Source organism: Protopterus annectens, chromosome 17.part0 (genome assembly GCF_019279795.1).
Source record: "Protopterus annectens isolate FY-2018-M chromosome 17.part0, PAN1.0, whole genome shotgun sequence".
NCBI lineage: Eukaryota > Metazoa > Chordata > Ceratodontiformes > Protopteridae > Protopterus > Protopterus annectens.
This window is the reverse complement of record NC_056751.1, coordinates 635,233,362-635,257,170: the sequence shown is the minus strand read 5'-3', so window position 1 is coordinate 635,257,170 and position 23,809 is coordinate 635,233,362. Positions and strand designations below refer to the sequence as shown.

General features: G+C 41.5%; 1 protein-coding gene across 1 annotated transcript in view; it reads left to right on the top strand.

Moving 5' to 3' along the window:
* VWCE (von Willebrand factor C and EGF domains) overlaps positions 1-23,809 on the top strand; it is a 2,001,707-nt gene that overhangs the window by 1,411,610 nt on the left and 566,288 nt on the right. The window lies entirely within an intron of this gene.

Below are 23,809 nucleotides of genomic sequence, written 5' to 3'. Positions count from 1 at the left end.
GGATTATCTAATGTAAATTTAAATACAGTTTTACCAGGCTGTTCTTGTGAAAAAATAAATAACTCTATAGACAAGTGTCAAATATTTTACTTTTTAGGAAGTAGAGTTAGGAGAGTGTAAAGGTGTGTAGATCTGGGGCAGTATGAATGTGTGACAGATGCTAGATTATGGCCCAACAGGAAGAGAAATAGAAAACCTTGTATCCAATAAAAATATATTAGAAACTGCAAAGAAAAAACAAAGATGTTATTCATTAATGTTTAGCAGACATCAGAGAGTCAGTAAGTTGGTGCAGCAGTTAGCATTGCCACCTCACAGCAATAGGGTCGCCAGTTCGATCCTCGGCTGGGGTGCCTTCTGTGTGGAGTCTACATATGTCCCTTTGGTCACGTGGGTTTCCTCTGGGTGCTCTGGTTTCCTCCTAAAGACATGCTGTAGGTGGATTGGACACTAAATTGGCCCTAGTCCTGCATTTGTGTGCCTTCTGTGGAAGGTTGGGTGCCGGGCTGGCAACTTGACACTGTAAAATTACACTGCCAATCATGAGCAGACAGGTGATCTGCTGTGGTGACCCCTAACTGGGCAAAGCCGAAAGAAGACATCAGAGAAGAAATAAACAGGCAATAGTTTTGACAGATAAATTTGTATGACTGAGGGAGTAACTGCAGAAATAATTTTGAGATGAACAAGAATAGATTTTGATGGATTACAGTGATGTTACATTTGAAGTTATAGGTGAATGGAATGGCAAAAAAATAATTTTAGAAGAATAGACTGTGATTGTAATATATAGCCAAACTGTGAGATAAACACATCCTAATTAAGGAATGCTGTATTACAATTTATAGGTGAATCCTTGGCTAACTGCCATGAAAGGTAATTTGAAGTCTAGCTAATAACTTGAGGTGAGAATCAAACCCTCACATTGTGTTTTTGAGGCAAATACCTTAACCATTATGCCAAATGTCACTTGCCTCTTCTGGGCACAATAGAATAGTCTTTGTGGGTTCTGTTCAAGCAGCTTTATTCTATACAAACACATCTCTATACAGGTTTACTGACTTTAACTTAAGTAACATATATATATATATATATATATATATATATATATATATGTGTGTGTGTGTGTGTGTGTATATATATATATATATATATATATATATATATATAAATTAACAACTGCGATCATGCATGCTGTCACTGTGGCTGCTCTTACAAAATGGCACTAGGGAGTGCAAATGCCTGGAATTTATATGTTCACGTACAGTCTTGACATGCTTTTTAAAGATATAGCACACTTCACTTGCAATCTGATCTACACCAAACCCACTCACCCTTGAGAAGAAGAATGTAGCTAATCAAGCATAGTGCTATTATTTGTTTTCATTTTATTACAGTATGTATTTAGGTGGTGGGAGAGTAACAGAGTTTGATCAAGATAAATGCCAACATATTTGTAGTGCTTGACACTGTCTCTCTTAACATTATTAGCGATAGCTGAAATGTGCCATTTAGGCCTATGCATAATTTAACAGGTGCTCAGAATAACATTTCTTTTTATTTCTGTCACAAGATTTCCCATACATGTCAAACAGAGCACCTCGCTGACCCTCTTCAAGAGAAATTTTGCTGAGTGGATGAGAAATAGAAAATTCACCCTGGGGATCACTCCAGCGGCTCTACTTGACAGAGACACTGGGAGCAAAGGTCAGGTGGCATGATGCCAGGGTAATCCTATGGGCTAGGCTTGTAAAGGCTCAAGGGTCATTAGCCTAGTACCCACCTATGAAATTATGAACCTATGAATAATGTCTCGGTCTCTACACCTGATCTATGAACCACTAGCATGTAAATCAGAAACAATAAAAACTGCTATAGTTTCCAGTGAATGTCTGGAATAAATGTGCTTAAGGAAATAAAGGAAGTTTGCTCCTACGTTTGTGCTGATTTTATAGTTTTCAGTTTTGATTATACCATCCTGTGGACTGTTTTTAAGTATACAAATCAACACTGAGTTGTCAAGTGAGTGCTTGTTGTGGAAGAAGTGATGCTTACTGAATTGCATGAAAATCATGACACTCCTAGTTGAATGGGCACAAAATAGTAGCTGGGGTGGGCTGAAGGGGGAAATCACCCTAGATATAGGGCATTGAGGCAGATTTGTCAAATTCCAATCAGTTATTCAACTGATAGTGCAGAACTGGTATTCACTTCCGTACCAGCACCAAATGTTGGTACAGAAGTGAATTCTGATATTGTTCTACTGATTTTATGAACTAGACTATACTTTTCTGTGTAGTATACATGTGGCAAGCAGTTTGCTACAGTAGTCTTGTAAAACTTGAAAACCTAACTTTTTCTTTGCTTCTCAACTCAGGCTGAAGTTTAAGGGTGTCACAAAGGATGTGGCTGTCCGGAGATGAGGAACGGCACTGAGTGCTTGATGAACCACTTCTGTCTCTGAGTGGGCTGATACCAACAGCTAAAACAGGAGGAGTAAGAACACAGCCTTGTTGCATTGCAAATATCAAGGGAACAGAGCAAGGCAATCTTTTAGCAAATTAAATGTGGTAGTTACAGAACTATTGCTCTTATAAAAGTATGGGGTACAAAATGGAGTTAAAGTTCTTTCTGAACTTGTTAAAGATAGCCCAGTTAGAATATCTTGGCAAACAAACTATTATATAAACTTGATAGACTGTTAGGTAGATACTAGGCAAGTATTCATCAAGTCCATTGTCAGCCTAAAGTACCCAACAAAGAGTTATTATCTGGTTTAAGAACAGTTATGCAAGGCAGAGCCATGCAAAACTTGTGAATGCTCACCAGTTTATCTGCGTTAGTCTTGAATGTAGGTATGGTGCTACTTAATAGTGCAGGGATAGTTGACTCCATAAGTGGGAAATACATTGGGATAAGAAGTGGTCATGCCAATGTTATTGTCATCATCATGCTGTTTTTCCATCTTGACATGGGATCAGGGTGTCATATCAACATTAGTCCTACTGCTGATAGAGAATAAGGTCATTGGCACATGTATTTGAAAATCAGTTGGCTTGGAGGGTGAGGGTTTTTCATAGTAGTGATGGCAGTAAGGCTGCAAGTCAAGAAGTATTTCATTCAGCAGTAAAAATAATTACAAGCTTTAAGCATAACAAATGAAACTGACAGACTTATGGGGTCACGTCAGGAAGATCCAGTTACCTTGTTTTCACACTTTGCCCTTGCAATGTTAGTGCTGCAGGTGACCTTCTTAGAAAATAAATAAAGTGGCAAAGGTACCTCTCTCACATGCATGTTGTTTGTATTCATCGGTTATTACCCCTCTGAGCCCGAAGCTCTACTCTGCTCCCAAGGCCAAGTACCCACTTTGCTGGGAAAAATGCCATTTCACTTGTAAGGAACAAAATATATCCCATTAAGGAGACAGCTATCACTTCCCCAAGAGGTTAAAAGCTAACAGTATTGTTTCAGATTATGCTGTATTTAGTAGCACATCAATACAGTTCAGTAAAATGCAATTTTTATAGAAACACACACACACACACACAGGCACTCAAGTGTGGGGTCATTTACTGCACTGTTATAACTTGTTGATACTTGTGAACCTCTGCTATCTTTAAAAAAACAAAAAAACAAAAAAATCTTGCTTTTTTCCCACTTTTCTGAGATTTAAAAAAGTTCAGTTACAGGCTTGCTGTTCTGAACTGTTTGTAAGTTTCTTGGAGGCCATTTTTTGCTTGGGCTAAAGGGAAGTCTCTCTTTTCATCAGTGGCAGTGATAAACATTGAGCAGCCTGCCTGCCCCTGTGGGAGGGGTTACTGCCTTGAAACTGTAGTTTTATTGGCCATTTTGGGTCAATTTCAAATTCCTTTATCTCCCTCTCTTAAAACCAGATTGCCTCGTGGTTTTGGCATCTTTTCAGACTTGTTGGCTGTTGGGGAAGCACCCACCAAGAGGAGAAAACGCTGAGAGAAGAAAGGAACCACTTTTGAGATTTTAAGTACTTTTCTTCAGATTATTTGCTAAGGTTTTCTGCATAGCCGCCTACTTTGAGCATTTTCTAGCTTGTTAAACTTGATTTCTGCATTGGTAACTGTATTTAGAACACAACCTAGAGCTGTTTACTGAATTTCCTGTTTGCACTTATTTTTAAAATTGTTTTTTTCTTAAAACTTGCATTTTATCTGTCTCTGGCCTAACACTCAAGTGTGGGGTCATTTACTGCACTGTTATAACTTGTTGATACTTGTGAACCTCTGCTATCTTTAAAAAAAAAAACAAAAAACTTGCTTTTTTCCACTTTTCTGAGATTTAAAAAGTTCAGTTACAGGCTTGCTGTTCTGAACTGTTTGTAAGTTTCTTGGAGGCCATTTTTGCTTGGGCTAAAGGGAAGTCCCTGTGTTCATCACTGGCAGTGATAAACAGTGAGCAGCCTGCCTGTCCCTGTGGGAGTGGTTACTGCCTTGAAACTGTAGTTTTATTGGCCATTTTGGGTCAATTACAAACTCCTTGATCTCCCTCTCTTAAAACCCTCTTTTGCGCGGTTTTGCACATTTTTGTGCATAGCGCAACAACGGGCAGTGCCACCTAATTGGGTTTAAACTATTCCTGGCTCCACGAAGTCTGCTCTTCACTTTTTCCCTTAGAACTGCTCTATCTCTCAAATTAAACACCATATTCTCATTCTAAGGCCCTTCACTGGTCCAAATAAGTAATCTTACAAGTTAGCACTATTAAACCATAAGTACTACTTACTCTTATACTCTCTACGATTACCTTGACCCCTATTGGTCCATCTTAATTCAGTTTCCCTATATTACTCTAGCATGTCCAAAGGTCAGTCAATGGTTTCCTCTCCAGTCCAGCTGGTGAATCTGGGAATTTTGAGGCAATGTTACAACTGTCTCATGTACATGGACAACCCTCTCCTCCTCCAAACAGGTTCAAATATATGTGAGAGATGCAACCATATAGCCAAACTGGAGGCTGAGCTCTCTCATCTCAAAACTGGTGAAACCAGTCAGGAGGAGAAGGTAACCTCACACAACACAATTCCAGTATCACATAGTCCCACCACATCAGCGAACCAAACACATAAATACACAAAAACATACTCAGAGGCTATAAATAAAAATCTATCTAAGCAACAGAGACCTCCAAAGCAGACATCCAAGCAAACGCTACCCCAAAACAAAACACGCACAACACATAGCCCTCAAAGTCAGTGTGCCAAGCAGCCACAGCCCTTAAGGCTGAATAACACACCTGATACTCTTGTAATAGGTGACTCTATTGTCAAACACACTGACGTCCCGCTCACCAGGCTGAACAAAGAGAAGGTCACAGTGAGCTGCCTGTCGGGCGCTAGGATCCGCCACATAACGCAAGCACTCAGGTCACTCCAAAGCAAATACAAATATGACTCAGTCATTGTACATGCTGGTGTGAATGACCTGAGACGTACCTCCCTGGACTACATGAAAAGAGACATAGAGGAGCTCTCTGATCATGTAGCCCAGGCCGGTATGACCCTGACCATGAGCAGCATCTTACCCTCACCTAGAATGATGCCACAGTACAAAGACAAAATGATCAATTTTAACAATTGGCTAAAATTTTGGTGTCATTCAAAGGGGATCCAGTGTCTGTCAGCCTGGGATGACATGCTCGACAAGCCACATTGCTTCACTAGGGACGGCTTGCACCTGTCACCACTGGGCTTTCAGATATTGGCAAAGGCTCTTGCCACCTCCATAGTGCCTTTTTTAGGCAAGGCTCAAAAGTCAAACCCACCTCCATAGACAGCACAAGGAACAAGAAACTAAGGGTAATGCTGCTAAATGCCAGAAGTCTTAACCTCAAGATGCACGCACTCAAAGCTCTCCTCAGTATGGAGAACATCGATATCTGTGCAGTGATAGAAACCTGGTTCAAGGCTCCAGAGAGCACTCCAGCACTACCAGGTTATACCTCATATCATGCTTTTCGGCCCCAAAACCCGGACCGAACCACAAAAGGAGGGGGAGTTTCCATATTTATCAAGGATATCCACACCTCCAGGTTAGTGGCATTGCACGAAGTATCGGAGATCATCCATGTGCAACTAACAGTGGGCAAGACTGCTTTTCAGTTTATAGCATCCTACAGACCACCCTCTCAAAGTCAGAAATCCCACTCGGCTTTCCTGAAAACATTGGAGAACATGAAGATCTCTCCGAACACCATTATATTGGGTGACTTCAACTACCCAAACATAGACTGGGAGCACTACTCAAGCCCCAGCACCTTAGCCCAAAGGTTCCTGGAAATTATAAACTCAAATGCTATGGAACAACTAGTCACCACTCCCACAAGAGGGGATAACATACTAGACCTGATCATTACCAACATGGGTACTCTATGCTCCATACCAGAAGTATATCCCTCATTGGTAAGATCAGACCATAAATTAATTTCACTGGATATCCACATCCCGACCCCACCCCCAACCCAGAAAACCACAATGAAAAACTTCTCAAAAGCGAACTTCTGACTTCTCAAAACCGAAGTTCAATCCTTCAAGGCCCCAGGGCCAGTGGAAACTACGGTCCAAACTGCAGAATCCTATATAAACACATTCTACGGACATCTCCAGGAATGCATGGATCATGCTATCCCAAACAAAACCAAGACCCAATCATCCAAAGGCAGGCGTCCAGTCTGGTGGACCCCAGCCATAAATAAACTGTACAGCAGAAGGAGGAAGCTACTACATGATAGAGCAAAATCCCTAATAGGGAAGGCAGCTCTGATCAATACTAGCAAAACATTACGATCCCTCATAAAATCCTCCAAGGCCAGCTTCGAGAGAAAAATTGCACAGGACACTAAAGACAATCATAAGGCTTTTTTCAGTTATGTTAGGAACCTGGGATGCAACTCCCAGATTTGTTCTGAGTTGATTCTAAACGACAAAAAATACACTGAACCCACAGACATCGCCAATATCCTGGCAGACAGGTTCAGTGCAAATTCTCCACCCCCTCCCCCCCAAAAGAGCAAGTATCTATCCCGGCAGAGGGCTGCCTCCTAAACATCTCTGATGCTCAGGTGAAGGCTGCCCTCTCCAAAGCAATAAAAACTGCTTCCATGGGACCAGATGGCATCCCGGGTTGCGTCCTACATGAACTCCAAGAAGAACTAACCCCTCAAATAAAACAGCTGTACAATCTCAGCCTCACTACAGGATATGTGCCCACAGAATGGCGTACAGCAACACTGGTCCCACTCCACAAAGGTGGAGCCTCTATGGACCCAGGAAACTATCACCCCATAAGCCTGACTAGCCTAGTCTGCAAGGCTATGGAGAGGATCATCATGGAGCTCATAAACAAAGACATTGGGGACCTACAGACACTAGATCCTACCCAATTCGGCTTCATCAAGGGCAGATCCTGCCTTTTGAACCTGGTCGACTTCTTTGAAACAGTCACCAAAGCCATAGATGAAGGGAAGGTAGTCCACACAGCCTATCTGGAACTAGCAAAGGCATTTGACACAATACCCCACTCGGGCATCATAGATAAGCTATCCAGCTTAAATATAAACCCTTATGTCACAAGATGGGTTGCAAACTGGCTCAAAGACAGAACCCACAGAGTGAGAGTTGCTGGAGCCATGTCAGACTTCAGACTCGAAACCGGTCACAAGTGGCGTCCCACAAGGTTCTGTCCTGGGACCGCTCTTGTTCGGTATATACTTTTCCGAGGTACAGGCCAACGTGGGAGGACTATGGCTCACCAAGTTCGCAGATGACTGCAAACTGGGCGCCATAATTGACTCTCCAGCTGACACAAACATCCTTCAAAAAGGTCTCACAGAGACGGACAACTGGTGCCAGAGCCATGGTCTAAAGCTAAATGCCAAAAAGTGTATAGTCATACCCTTTGGCCAAAACAATGTGCCCACAAATTACCACATAGGCGGTAACCCATTAAGTACAGAGAAAGTAATTAGGGATCTGGGGACCCAAGTTGATAGCAATCTCTCCTTTGACAACCACATTGCCAAAGTGGTTAGAAAGACCTTCTACATAGCCCACCTCATCATGAAAGGATTCACATCTAGATCAAGAGAGGTAACCATGCCCCCTTATTCATCCCTCATCAGGCCTATCATAGAATATAATGCCCCTTTTGGGATGTACCTTACCCAACACCTGCAGCAATTAGAAAGACCCCAAAAGTACCTCACCAAGAGGATCAAGGGACTCAAGCAGATGCCATATGCTGCTCGGTTAAAAAAACTCCAGCTCTACTCAGTTTCATACCGCCTACTTCGAGGCAATCTATGCCTGACATATAAAGCTATGTCCAATCCAGAATTAATGGACATGCTCCACCTCAGTAAATCTAAATCCCTTAGAGCCACACGCTCGAGGGACTTGAACCTCAGCACAGAAATAAATAGAACTTGCTGGAGGGACAGATTCATAACCCAGAAGCTCCCTTCGCTCTGGAATAGAATTCCAATTCATGTTAGGCAGAGCACCTCACTGAATCTCTTCAAGAAGAATCTTGATGAGTGGATGGGGGATCGTAGGTTTGTCCCAGGGATTACTTCCGTGTCACTATTAGACAGAGGCACAGTAAACTAAACCTTAAAAAGGGCACAGTATACTCAAATCAAGTGGTGGCGTAAGCCAAACAAAATCAGGCTAGGCTTGTAATTGCCCCAGGGCAGATAGCCTAGTATGAACCTATGAACCTATGAACACGCACACACACACACACACACACACACACACACACACACACACACACACATTAAGACAAAAGCATAACAGAGCTTCTGTTATAAATTTGTCCTGGCCTTTATTATGGTATTTTGAAAAAGCTTGGATCATGCTTTTAAATATAATCTCTTTACAAGCTTATTTACATGACAGTAATTTGGTACAGTGCACTTCTCTGTTACCACTCACATGTTACATGAATACTTCGATAGGTATGCCTTAACAAAGAAAGGTCAATGTCACCTCCTGTTGAGACACAGTGTGTGAAAAAATCCCATCAAGGCATCTGCCACTTTGCCTACTCTTTGGATAAGGCAGATACTTTTGATAACTGATAGTATACATTCCATCTCAATTGAAAATAATTCTTACTTGTGGGTCTTCAGGCAGCCACAGGTATCCAGTCAGACATTAACTCATTCACACCTAATAGCTGTAGAGTGTGACACCTGCGGTAGCCTACATATGTCTTTACATTCCAGAGTGTTTTAGTCAAGTTTACTAACAGAAGCCAACAAATATAAATATATTGTAAACAATTAACTCTATTTAAAATGTATTAAAAACAAAAATCCAAAAAATTTATCTAGAAACAAAGCGGGAACAGAATGAAACTCTCCAAACTTTATGAAATACAAATTTATTGAATGCAGCACTTTCACAATGATAGCATTGCTTCCCCTAACTACCAAATATATACTAATTAAAACTCAATCATCCAATAAACATATTAAAACCACACCTCCACTCAAGGTAGGAAACCATTCAAGATTAATTCAAAATTAAAAAATACAGGCTTAAAGAGAAACTGCATTAAAACATATAAAAACTATCACCAACTAAACTTCCTTGATTTTAATATGTTTTTTAATAAAACAGTCATTGAGCGCATGTCCCAAATGTGCCACTAGCCTCAAAATACACTTGAGCTCTATACTCTCCCTTTCATTGATAACATCCCCCATTCTAATGCTTTCCTTCACTACATGTAGCACTTGAAAAACAAAAACATGTTTAGTGGGTTTCGCCAGGGCACTATATTCAAGACCTTTCTGTGTATAATATAAGTGGTCCCAAATGCGTTCCCTCAATCGGCGATTCATCTTGCCCACGTAGAACTTGAAACAAGCCTCACAGTGGGCGATATAAATCACATTCTTGCTATTACAATCAGCTGTTGCTCTCAAGATGTAACCTGTATCAGGGTGCTTATAAGAAATGCATTAATCTATATAATTACAAAATGTACAAACATTACATTTCTTAGTGTCTACTAACCTTTTATTTAATATATCATTAGTCCTTGGATAGCACAATCTCTGTTTTAATGTCTTCTTATTCTTATAAGTGAACCTCGGCTTCACACCTAATACCCCTCCTAGCCTATCGTCCACTTGTAGAATGTGCCAATTGCGTCGTATGATGTCCCTGATCTTATTAACATCTTGGCTGTATGACAAAGTTATTGACATGTTGCTATTCATCCTTCACATACTATAACTTCCCTTAGGATGTTTTGAAAAATATGGTTTAGCCCTGGTGAGTCTCTCCTTGATTGTCACTGCACATGCTTAATCCACCTCTACCTTGGTGTACCCCCTCCCCATCAAATCATTTCTCAATAATTCTAGGCCATGCTCAAATTCATGAGTTTCACAGGATAAACATGAAACCCCCATTGCTTGACCCCTTATAATGTTGGAAAATATATGTTGAGGATGCATACTATTCCTGTTCAAAAATGACGGGCAGTAACATTCTGTCCTATACATTCTAGTGGACAATCGACCATCCATATCCCTCACAATCTCAACATCTAGAAAATCCATCTTAGTCGTTGAGTATTTCATAGTGAATTTTAAAGAATGACTGCTGTTATTAAGTCTCTCTAAGAACTTCAATAATTCACATTCATCCTTTCTCCATATAAGAAAAAGATCATTGACAAAATGTCGATAAAAACAAACATTGTTATTTGCTTGACTTAATATATTATGGTATTCCCATTCAGCCATAACTAAGTTTGCATAGCTGTTAGTACAGCTGGTACCCATTGCTACACCTGCTGTTTGTCAATAGTAAATCCCATTGAACATAAAAACATTGTGTTCAAGTACTATCTCTAGAAGGAGGCACACAAAATCAATATGCTGCAAATTCAAATGGCTATTCCTACTCAAATATGATTTAACCATAGCTATACCCTCCTGATTGGGGATAGACATAAATAATGATACTACATCAAGTGTAACTAATAGGCTTACTCCCTCATCCTCTTTTTATGTCTCAGCTGCATACAGATCATGTAAAAAATGTTCACTATCCATTAAAACTGTTTAGCAAGTATCAAGCACAGATCTAAGTTGTTTGTCCAAATAAATGGAAATTGGTTTGGTCAACCATCCTCCCCCCCGCCACTATAGGTCTAAAACTAGGATTAGTATAGGTTCTTGTGAATTTTTGGAAGCCCATGCAATTGAGGGATCAAAGGAAATTCCACCATAAAATATTGGAATAATTCTTTGGAGAGAATATTCTTGCACACACATTCATCCAAAGTCATTTTTATACGTTCTTTCATCCATTCAGCAACCTCTACGCTTACTATCTTGTAAACATTGTCATCTTGTAACATCAATGTCATGTTATCAAAATAGTAGTTTGTGTCCATTACAACAACTGGTCCACCTTGGTGAGTCTCTCCTTGATTGTCACTGCACATGCTTAATCCACCTCTACCTTGGTGTACCTCCATCAAATCTTTCTAAAATTCTGGCCATGCTCAAATTCATGAGTTTCAAAAGATAACTTAAACCCCTTGCTTGACTTATAATGTTGAAAAAAGTTGAGTTGAACTGTTTGTAAGTTTCTTGGAGGCCATTTTTTGCTTGGGCTAAAGGGAAGTCTCTCTGTTCATCAGTGGCAGTGATAAACATTGAGCAGCCTGCCTGCCCCTGTGGGAGGGGTTACTGCCTTGAAACTGTAGTTTTATTGGCCATTTTGGGTCAATTCCAAACTCCTTAATCTCCCTCTCTTAAAACCAGATTGCCTCGTGGTTTTGGCATCTTTTCAGACTTGTTGGCTGTTGGGGAAGCACCCACCAAGAGGAGAAAACGCTGAGAGAAGAAAGGAACCACTTTTGAGATTTTAAGTACTTTTCTTCAGATTATTTGCTAAGGTTTTCTGCATAGCCGCCTACTTTGAGCATTTTCTGGCTTGTTAAACTTGATTTCTGCATTGGTAACTGTATTTAGAACACAACCTAGAGCTGTTTACTGAATTTCCTGTTTGCACTTATTTTTAAAATTGTTTTTTTCTTAAAACTTGCATTTTATCTGTCTCTGGCCTAGCACTCAAGTGTGGGGTCATTTACTGCACTGTTATAACTTGTTGATACTTGTGAACCTCTGCTATCTTTAAAAAAAAAAAAAAAAAAAAAAACTTGCTTTTTTCCCACTTTTCTGAGATTTAAAAAAGTTCAGTTACAGGCTTGCTGTTCTGAACTGTTTGTAAGTTTCTTGGAGGCCATTTTTTGCTTGGGCTAAAGGGAAGTCTCTCTGTTCATCAGTGGCAGTGATAAACATTGAGCAGCCTGCCTGCCCCTGTGGGAGTGGTTACTGCCTTGAAACTGTAGTTTTATTGGCCATTTTGGGTCAATTCCAAACTCCTTGATCTCCCTCTCTTAAAACCCTCTTTTGCGCGGTTTTGCACATTTTTGTGCATAGCGCAACAACGGGCAGTGCCACCTAATTGGGTTTAAACTATTCCTGGCTCCACGAAGTCTGCTCTTCACTTTTTCCCTTAGAACTGCTCTATCTCTCAAATTAAACACCATATTCTCATTCTAAGGCCCTTCACTGGTCCAAATAAGTAATCTTACAAGTTAGCACTATTAAACCATAAGTACTACTTACTCTTATACTCTCTCTACCTTGACCCCTATTGGTCCGTCTTAATTCAGTTTCCCTATATTACTCTAGCATGTCCAAAGGTCAGTCAATGGTTTCCTCTCCAGTCCAGCTGGTGAATCTGGGAATTTTGAGGCAATGTTACAACTGTCTCATGTACATGGACAACCCTCTCCTCCTCCAAACAGGTTCAAATATATGTGAGAGATGCAACCATATAGCCAAACTGGAGGCTGAGCTCTCTCATCTCAAAACTGGTGAAACCAGTCAGGAGGAGAAGGTAACCTCACACAGCACAATTCCAGTATCACATAGTCCCACCACATCAGCGAACCAACCACATAAAAAAACAAAAACATACTCAGAGGCTCTAAATAAAAATCTATCTAAGCAACAGAGACCTCCAAAGCAGACATCCAAGCAAACGCTACCCCAAAACAAAACACGCACAACACATAGCCCTCAAAGTCAGTCTGCCAAGCAGCCACAGCCCTTAAGGCTGAATAACACACCTGATACTCTTGTAATAGGTGACTCTATTGTCAGACACACTGACGTCCCGCTCACCAGGCTGAACAAAGAGAAGGTCACAGTGAGCTGCCTGTCGGGCGCTAGGATCTGCCACATAACGCAAGCACTTAGGTCACTCCAAAGCAAATACAAATATGACTCAGTCATCGTACATGCTGGTGTGAATGACCTGAGACGTACATCCCTGGACTACATGAAAAGAGACATAGAGGAGCTCTCTGATCATGTAGCCCAGGCCGTTAGGACCCTGACCTTGAGCAGCATCTTACCCTCACCTAGAATGATGCCACAGTACAAAGACAAAATGATCAATTTTAACAATTGGCTAAAATTTTGGTGTCATTCAAAGGGGATCCAGTGTCTGTCAGCCTGGGATGACATGCTCGACAAGCCACATTGCTTCACAAGGGACGGCTTGCACCTGTCACCACTGGGCTTTCAGATATTGGCAAAGGCTCTTGCCACCTCCATAGTGCCTTTTTTAGGCAAGGCTCAAAAGTCAAACTCACCTCCATAGACAGCACAAGGAACAAGAAACTAAGGGTAATGCTGCTAAATGCCAGAAGTCTTAACCTCAAGATACACGCACTCGAAGCTCTCCTCAGTATGGAGAACATCGATATCTGTGCAGTGACAGAAACCTGGCTCCAAGGAGAGCACCCCAGCACTACCAGGTTATACCTCATATCATGCTTTTGCCCCAAAACCCGGACGAACCACAAAAGGAGGAGAGTTTCCATATTTATCAAGGATATCCAATCAATCAGCAGATGTGCAGGTCAGGGATTCAGCCACAGGCAGACATTACAAACATCATGGTATAGAGAGAGTGACACCATTGTAGAGATAGTCAACATCCTTTGTAACCATCCTGAAGTCATACAATTACTGCAATGACTATGAAATAACCTGCACTGTATGCACAGTGACATGGCATATTGAAACCTGTAGTAAACATGCCTACTAAGGGTATTGATGGGCAAAATGGTATCCACTGGTGCATCCATGAAGATGCTGGAAAATATCCACTGTAGCTACTCATAATTCAAGATGCAGTCTTACACAGATGGCAGACTGTTACAGAGACTCAATTACTGTCACCCCTGGTCATGGCAGCCACCACACCTAGGCACAGCCAATCTCATGGTCATGTCCAATGATCATTTAGCTATACTGCAGGTATACCTCACCAGTTTGTACACTCTGGTTCCCACAGCTCTATCCCGGGAGTTGAAGATACCATCCATCTATTAGCCTCAACATGGACAGACTTATATAGGACACAACTGGCCCTGACACTGCAGCAGCATACCAGTACACCTGAACAATGGTCATGACACAGAAGCTCCCCCCAATACTTGATGTAATCCCTAACTCCCTCAAACTGCTGCCCACTCAAGTGGCTAAAGCATTTGCATACTATGAGCTTTACTTCTGTGAAGACATTGCCATTATCTTTCACTATGCTCCACTCCAGCTGTGCAAATAGTGTGCAAATACTGATGACTGCACCCTGTCCACCAATCTGATCAATGTGGGTAAGGTAAGGTAAGGTAATGTCTGCTGCACAGCATGGCCACTTGATGCATTGTAATACATAGTCTGGGTATGTTACTGTATGTATCAGTTTTATTCTATGTTATCCTTGTCATAATCAATAGCTGTGGACAAGTCACCACATTTTTACTAGTCCTGCAATATAGTATGCCTGCCCCTGCCTTGCATGGGGATCCTATCTAGCCAGGTCCTGCAATGACTATGCTCTCCACTTCTCTTCCACTGTTGCAACAGGTTTAGCAAGTATTGAGGTATTCCTAAGCTGTAGTTGATTCCAAAGTATCAGGCCTCCCTGTACTTGTGATAGAAATAGTGTGCACACTTATTCAGATGCAAAGAGCACCCCCTCCCATCCTTTACTATCTAACTCTCCTTATCGTTGTAGCATATGGCAGAAAACTTTGTAACAGAATTTTTGTCTTTATCTGGTTAAATTACCCTTATACTCAAAAGTTGAAGAAGTCTTATTGTACACAACAGGTATACTGTCTTACAGCACTGACCTGGTTCTCCACGCTAGAAGCTGACTGATTTATTTTTTCCATGATGGCTTGTACCTTCATGGTGCAACCTGCTCCATTTGCCCTCACGTCGCTCAGGCTCACTCTGGTCCCCTACCCTACCCCTATTCTCATCCACCCCCCCACTTCCATTTCCTTTATACTTTCCCTAATTAACCACACCCCTTATTCCTGAAACAGGTCCCACCCTCCACTTTCTCCATTTCAAGTCTATTTCATAGCAATAACACCTCTTAGTTTCTCTACATCCCTAAACAAACCCCTTCTTTCTCTCTCAACTTTTATTACTGCAGGCATACCTCTCTTCCACCACTTGCCCATTTCCTATCTACATTCCCAGTCTTCCCAACATCTATCTCCCATCCCCTCTACTCTTCACTACTTACCCACCAACATGTTTTTACTCCTCCTTAGCTTCTACTGCTTATACACTTTAACACTTTCTACCTATTATCATAGTCCTTTGCCCACTAATCTAGCATCACCTACCCTCCCATATCTGCATACTTATATTCAAACTATCAGCGACTCCATTGCACCCTCACTGTTCCCTAGCTGCACTACCAACTTCCACAAAGTTAAAATCCTCCCACTCACTTCTTAGAAGATGAAACCTAAATACTCCACCTATTACCCATTTTCCTAACTCTAATATATTTTTTCTTGTTAACTTACTATGCTTTGGTGACAGTCACCCCAACCTTGGATCACACACCACTTACTCTACTCACAGCAAGATTATCTACCCCAACATCTCCCCATCATCCCCTACCCCATCCAACAATTCTCCTTCTGCTACTACCTTAAAATCTGCTAAACTTTCACCTTCCAAAACCCTAACATTAATCTCTCTTAATATACAAAGTACAGTTTGACTCTCAGCTAGAGCGTCTTCTGCATGGAGTCATGCATGAATGGGCGTTCATTCGGTGAAGGTTGGGCATCAGGGCTGGCAACTCGGTATGTAAAAAATCAACTGTCAATCATTAGCGGACCGGAGTTCCGCTGTGGCGACCCCTAACCGGGAAAAGCCGAAAGACACAACAACAACAAATAAAGTAAACTGTCATCACTCCCTAATCACTCTGTATACCCCAGACATTCTCACTTTCTCTGAAACATGGCTAAAACCACATATCTCTGACTCAGAAATTCTACACCCAGGCTGTAATATTTTCAGACTTGATCATCAGTCTAAAAAAGGGGAGGTGTAGCCATTCTATACTCAGAACAACTCTCACTTTCCCTCTTTCCACACCAGCTCCCAACTTTCACCCTGCTGAAATTTGTATAGTTAATTGTAAACTTAACAAGCACAAAAAATCTCACTATAGCAGCCATCTACATCCCCCTGGAAATAACATTCCAAGCCTAGAACAGTTTCTCTCCTGGATCTCTAACAACATCACCTATGAGACTATTATCCTAGGGGATGTTAATATTGACTGGACTACTGTCAGTTCTGCCTCTCCCCACAGCTGCATCAACCTCTATGGCTTTTCTCAACTAACCTCTTCTCCCACTTAATAGAATAAAACTACCAACACTGCCACTATTCTTGTTTGGATTCTTACTTCCAACCCAAACACCTATCATAACACCTGTACTCTTCCTGATTCCCTCAGTGACCATCTTCCCATCCTTGTCCATAGACATTTATCCCAACTACAGAGAACCCACCATTTTAAAGATTGTTGCAAACTTTCCAATTTCAATCCCACTTCCTTCAACAATATACTTTGCTCTATCAACTGGTCCTTCTCATATAACCTTCCAGTTGATGTTGCCATCTCCAAAGTCAATGACATCTTCCTTAATACTTGGCCCCCACTAGAAAGATTAGACTAAAATTGTAGTCCTCTGCTGAAAATGGACAGTAAATGGATTGTAATCCTCCTCTGAAAATGGACAGGTATCCAGTCGGACTATCCTGGGCAACAAATGTAAAGTAAAATAAATAAATAAAAATAAATAAATAAATAAAATATAATTTCACTCCTTGGCTCTCTCAGCCCACATGTAACCTTATGGTACACAGAGATAGAGCCTGGAAGATCTGGAAAAAAACTAATCTCCAAACCAATCTTCAAACTTATAGAGAACTCAAGAACCGCAGCAAAAAACAAATTGACGAAGACAAAAGACAGTACTATCAGAAACCACGAAATAATCCTCACTCCAACCCCAAATTATTTTGGAATAATATAAATAAGCTACTTTATTTAGGTAAACCTACTACACCCAGACCCTCCCCAAATAGCTCAGACCTTGATACTGCTACCCTTCTAAACACATTCTTCGTCGACTCCATCAAAAATCTTACTAGAAACAAAAACATAAATCCTTCCACTACTGATCTCATACACACTCCTCCCACCTCTCCCTTCTCACTGAAACCTGCCTCCACTGCTTATATCAGATCTCTTCTCTCTAAAAGTAAATCATGTTCTCCTTATGCTGACAGCTTATCCCCTCAGTTCCTCAAAATTGCTGCCAATGTCATTATGTATCCCATCTCAATACTTACCAACTGATCCATCCTTGAAAACACAGTACCCAACATGTGGAAGAAATTCTGTTATCCCCCCTCCATAAAGGAGGAAACTCCACAGACTGCTCCAACTATTGCCCCATTGCTATACTATCCCCCATCTCCAAAATAATGGAAACATGCATACATAAACAAATCCTTGAACACCTCCTACAGGAAAATCTCTTAACACTCACCCAACATGGCTTTCATCCCACCATAGTACTGCTACCACTCTCATACCCTTTTCTCAGACAATTTCCAAAGCTCATGATGAAAACAAAATAGTCCCTAGTCTCTTCCTCAATTTATCCAAACCTTTTGTCACTGTTTCTCACAACCTGCTTCTATCCAAGCTCAAGTACCTTAATCTTTCTGAATCTACCATACTCTGGTTTACCAGCTACCTCTCTGGTAGATTCCAGTGTGTCAGATGGCTGTCAGCCTCCTCTCCTTTCCTTCCTATTCAAACCGGCGTACCCCAAGGTTCTGTACTAGGAACCCTCCCCTTTAACATCTTTACTAATAATCTACACACAGCCTGCCCCCACTCCTCACTAATTCAGTATGCGGATAATTCTACTATCATATCCTGTTCCAATAATCTTCCCCACCTCCTGTCTCTAACCCAAGTCCTCACTGCTGTCTGTTGAAAAATGGCTAACAACAATGAACTCTTATTTAATCCTAAGAAAACAAAACTACCTCTCTTCCTCCCTAAATCTCTACAGCATTGTAAAAACTCCTTCACAGTCAAGTCTGTCAATAATACTATTATCTCAGTTGAACCTCATACTAAACTCCTGGGCGTTGTTAGTGATGACCAACTTAAGTTTGATATCCATATATTTCAGGCCATCAAAAAACACACCAAAAATTAGGCCTATTTTACTGGAATAAAAAATACCCGACTAAGGACACTAAACACTGTCTGGCATAAGCTTTTCTATTGCCAGGTCTCTTTTATGCTTCTCCTATACTCAAAGATCTGCAAACCAGTCTCATGGCCAAGCTGGAATCCACCTACAATAAAATTCCTAGATTTGCTGCAAACCTTCCTTACCACTCCCACCACTGTAATGCCCTAAAAGACCTTCAGTGGCTAGACGCTCACAAACAACTCTTACTTCCACAGCTCTACCTTTCTCACTCTACTCTAGTAAATCCCTCCCTCTGTCCTGCTCTCTCTACCCTTATCTCTCACTATACTCCCAAACGCTGTCTCTGCAGTGCTGACCAACATCTACTGGAAATCCATAAGCCTATGAAACAAATAGGTAAACTCTTGTATAGCCATTCTGTTGCCACCACCCATAATAAACTTTCTCCAGATCTAAGAACAACCACTAGCAGTTTCAGTTTAAAAAAAAATGTTAAAAGACTACATGCTCAAAATGTGGTCATGCCCCTGTCCCACTCCTACCTGACCTTTCCCACTTCTCTCTCTCTTCCTCCTCTATCTCTTTCTCAGTACCATATTACTTGTACACTAAAACCCTATTTCTTCTCCCTTTTAATGCAGGCAATCTTTCAAAAGAATAAAACTATTCAATGCTTAATGTGGAATCCTTTTGCATGTTTTACTTGTGATTAACTGCAAACTGCTGACTGCACTCCTAATCTTTGTATCTATGTAAATATTGTACAATCTGATTCTCTAAACTATGTACTGCTGTATACTCTATGAGGTACTTGTACTTGTCTATTTTGCACTACATATTTGTACTTGTTTTTGTATATGTTTTTTGGAGCTTTTCTCCTCGGGCCTGTGCTGAAAAAGGGCTTCTTGCCCAGTCAAACTAACCCGGTTAACAAATGTCAAATAAATATTATGTAACATGGTACATATCATAACTAACTAACTACAAGTCTCAGATGTGTACTTCAGTGTGCTACCAGATGTCTCTAAGCCATAGAAGGATTCCTTCAGGATACAAAATACGTTTGACAACATTCTGTGTCTGTAGATGTGTCATTGTACACCACTCAAACATGGTCTACTGGTTTTAGATGGGGTCATCAGTCAATGCTCCAAGGTACGTACTGCATCACATTAAACACACAACAGTGGACATCATCCTGAGTGGCCTCTTGCATGTGACAATAGGAATAGCATATTCTGGCCAGTCTTGCTGGCAATGTGTACAACTACCAACTAGATGTGCTTGTGGGAAGTCACTCCACATGAAGCACTGGTAAAAGGTTGCATAGATGGTACACAGACATTGTATATAACACCCTGTGTATTATACACCACCTGCTAGTTGATAAACTGGAAACTCCTCTGGTTGATAAAACTTGATAGTATATGGTATAAGTGGAGCCTTGATAGCAATGATGGTGCATCACTGGTCCTGCAGACCCTTAGGGAAATGGACTATAGTTCAAAAATGCACACATAGTGGTATTTCTCTCATCTGGTGTCCATGGAAACATATGCTTCTCCACATGTTTCAGCATCATGTCAAAAACTTGGTATATAGGATCTGAGACTTATGACTCCACAACTTTTAAAATGTCACCTGTATGATACTGAAAAATCCCAGCATTAAGGATGGTTAATGTTACACAAACCTTCATGTCCACTAGGATGGACAGTGCATGCATCACCACTGATCCCATGTGTGAGTGACACATCTACTGACTCTGTTGTGGTGCCTCTGTCTACATTGCAGCAGTCAACAATATCTTGGTCATGAAGCTGATGGTATGTCCCCTGATGGTGAACCTGTTTGCAAAGCAGAGGTGACAGAACACAAGATCAAGAGCAATGGGTACAAGGGTAGCCATCAATACTACCCAGCTAAGGCTGCTGTTGTTCATTGCATAACCATGCAAGTGAAACTTCTGTCTTACTGAGAAATTCTAGTGTTCGGAACAGGTGCTCACCAGAGTCCTCTGCATTAAATCTGTATGTCTCTGAAAGATTTTTCCACATTTTAATGCATTATTTGAAAAGCTAATAAATCTTATTGGCATGATGGTGTTCATTTGTATGCTGTTGTGCAGTGCTTGAAGTCAACCATTTAGGACTACATTTTCCTGTGTTTCTATCCTTTATTCCTGCTGTCATTTGATTGGATATATTTTTTTTCTGCACATTCCACAACATTTAACTGCAAACATGTTCTTTAAATTTGATAAGGACATAGTGGATGTAAGTTGTGAGAATGGCTCTAACAGAAACTTAATTGAAAAATGTTGTAAAATTTAGAAAGTATAACCTTTGAAATGAAAGGAGTAAAGTCATGGATGACTAAGTAACAAGACTCAATACATGCTGGGAAATGAAGTTGCTAGTCTAGGTGAGATCATGCATGTGCAACAGGGATCAATTCAATACCAAGAGTAGAAGATAGCACAGCTCACTGTAAAAGTGGTGGAGTTACACATAAAGCTGATGGCCTTGAGAACAGATCGTGTAGAGGGAACATTAGGATTTCAGGCGATGTGGAACAAATAAGAGGATCTATTAAACTTCTCCCACTTCAAACTGCTACCCCATTAAATACTCCTACCAATATGGCTGGAAGGTAGAATGTTTGCATAGGCTGAGGAGAGCAAACACCGCTTCTCAAGGTTTATTGCACTCTTATTCCTCTAAAAATGTCTGCAGTAGCAGTGCTCACCCTCCAAGTGAATTTAAAATAGAGAGCATGTCTATTAAAATCTATTAGGACTTCTCACATAAGGTCTTTTTTAGATGTAAGGTTTTCATCCCAGTTAAATCCATGTTGAAGAACATCATCCAGTTTTCCTGGTTGTTCTATCCTGTGTTCTTGTTGCTAAGAGTAAATGGTCAGAAAATACATTTTGTTTTCCACTAGAGCTTGTCCAGAGCTTATGTTCCAATTGGGCAAGGAAAATAAATGTCCTTCAGCATGGTTCTTGTGTGGAGAAAGTACAGTTGTGTAAACTTACCATAAATGTAGATGTTCAAGTGTATTCACTGTTGCAGTCATTACCTGTGGGTTATCCCTGCTGTGGTAGCCCTCGGCCGGCCCGAATACCAGAGTCAATTTCTTTTGCATCTGCCGCCATCGCTTGTAATCTGACGTCAGGTCATCAGTGTTATAAAGCAAGGCAGCCAACGTCATTACATCAGTTTTTCTTGCCATAACCCATCAGAAGCACAAGGAAATAAGGAAAAGCCCCCCTAGGGGAAGATGCTATAAGGGGGATGGAGGGAGGAAAACCAGGACTACAACAGTGAATACACTCGAGCAGCTACATTTATGGTAGGTGTACACAACTTTACTATGTTCTTCGTGTTTCACTGTTGCAGTCACCACCTACGAGAGGATTCCTGAAGCTGAGGAGAGGGGTGGAAGTATAGGTTAGAGCCCTAGGCATGGGTCAACAGGCCCTGCAGAACTGCAGAGGCAAACCCTGCCCTAGACTTAGAAAAAGAGGTAGGTGGTAATTCTTTGTAAAGGTATGGACAGAGGTCCAGGTGGCAGCTTCCCAGATGTCCCTGGTGGGGACTCCTCTGAGGAAGGCTGTGGAAGTGGAGGCTGCCCTAGTGGAATGGGTATGGATAGACTTGGGGGTTCCCATGTAGTCTGTAGCAGAAATGGGTACAGTGTGATATCCATTTGGAAACAGTTTGTTTGGAAATGGGCTTCCCCTCTGCCCCAGGGGCAAAGCTGACAAGTATTTGGTCTGTTTTTCTGAATGGTTTAGTGCAGTCCAGATAGTATCTGAGTTGTCTGTGCATGTCTAGCGAGTGTAAAATTCGTTCCTCCTTGTTTTGAGGGTTGGGAAAGAAGGAGGGTAGGTTTATGGCCTGGTTGAGGGTTACATCAGATATCACCTTGGGCATAAAAGAGAGGTTAGTCCTCAGGGAGACCCTGTCTGCATGGAAAATGATGAAGGGCTCAACAGCCATGAGAGCCTGAAGTTCTGATACCCTTCTGGCTGAAGTGATAGCTAGTAGGAAGACAGTCTTCCAGGACAGGTATTTCAATTCTGTAGAAGCAGCAGGTTCAAAAAGAGGTAAGGTTAGTTTTTCTAGAACATAAATCAGGTCCCAGAGTGGTGTGGGAGGTCTTCTGGGAGGTCTTATATTAGAAGCCCCTCTGAGGAATTGCTTAATCAAAGGATGTGAAAAGAGGGGTGGGTCTGAATCATAATGGGCAGAAATTGCTGAGGCATGAATTTTAATAGAGGAGAAAGAGAGTCCACTATTGAGCAACTCGGCTAGGTAATCCAAGATAAGAGGGATGGAGGGATCAGAGGTACTGGCCCCTCTGGACTGGTTCCAGGAGCAAAATCTTTTCCATTTCCCTGCATATGATGTTCTGGTGCTGGGCCTTCTGCCCTCTGTGATTATGTCTAGGACCTGTTTGCTTAACAGGGACTCCTTGTTAGCTTTTACGGTATAAGCCATGCTGAAAGATTGAGAGTCTGTAACTCTGGGTGCAGTATCTTCTCCCTCACCTGGGTCAAGATGTCTGAGATCAGAGGAAGTTGCTTGGGAGGCTGTAAGGTCAGGCTGCACAGTAAGGGGTACCAATGCTGTCTGGGCCAATCTGGAGCAATGAGGATGGCATTTGGTCTCTCCTCCCTTATTTTGATCAGTACCTTGGGAATAAGGGGCAGAGGAGGAAACGCGTACACAAAGAAGGAGTTCCAGGGGAAGGTCGGGGCATCCACCTTCCATGCTAGGAGGTGAAACTGCCTGGTACAGAAATTTTACAGCTGGTGGTTGAGGTGGGAGGCAAAGAGATCCACTTCTGGAGTCCCCCTCTACTGAGTGATTTGCAGAAAGATTTCCCTGTGGAGATGCCATTCGTGGGGGTCCAGTAAGTTTCTGCTTAGGTGGTTGCCAAGGTGTTGTTAACCCCTGTTAGGTCTTGGGCAATTAGGTGTAGACCCATGGAGGTGGCTGTAAGCCAGAGGCTCATGGCTAACCTGCACAGGGGGTAAGATTGGGTCCCCCCTGTTTGTTGATATATCACATTACTGTGGTGTTGTCTGTTTTTAT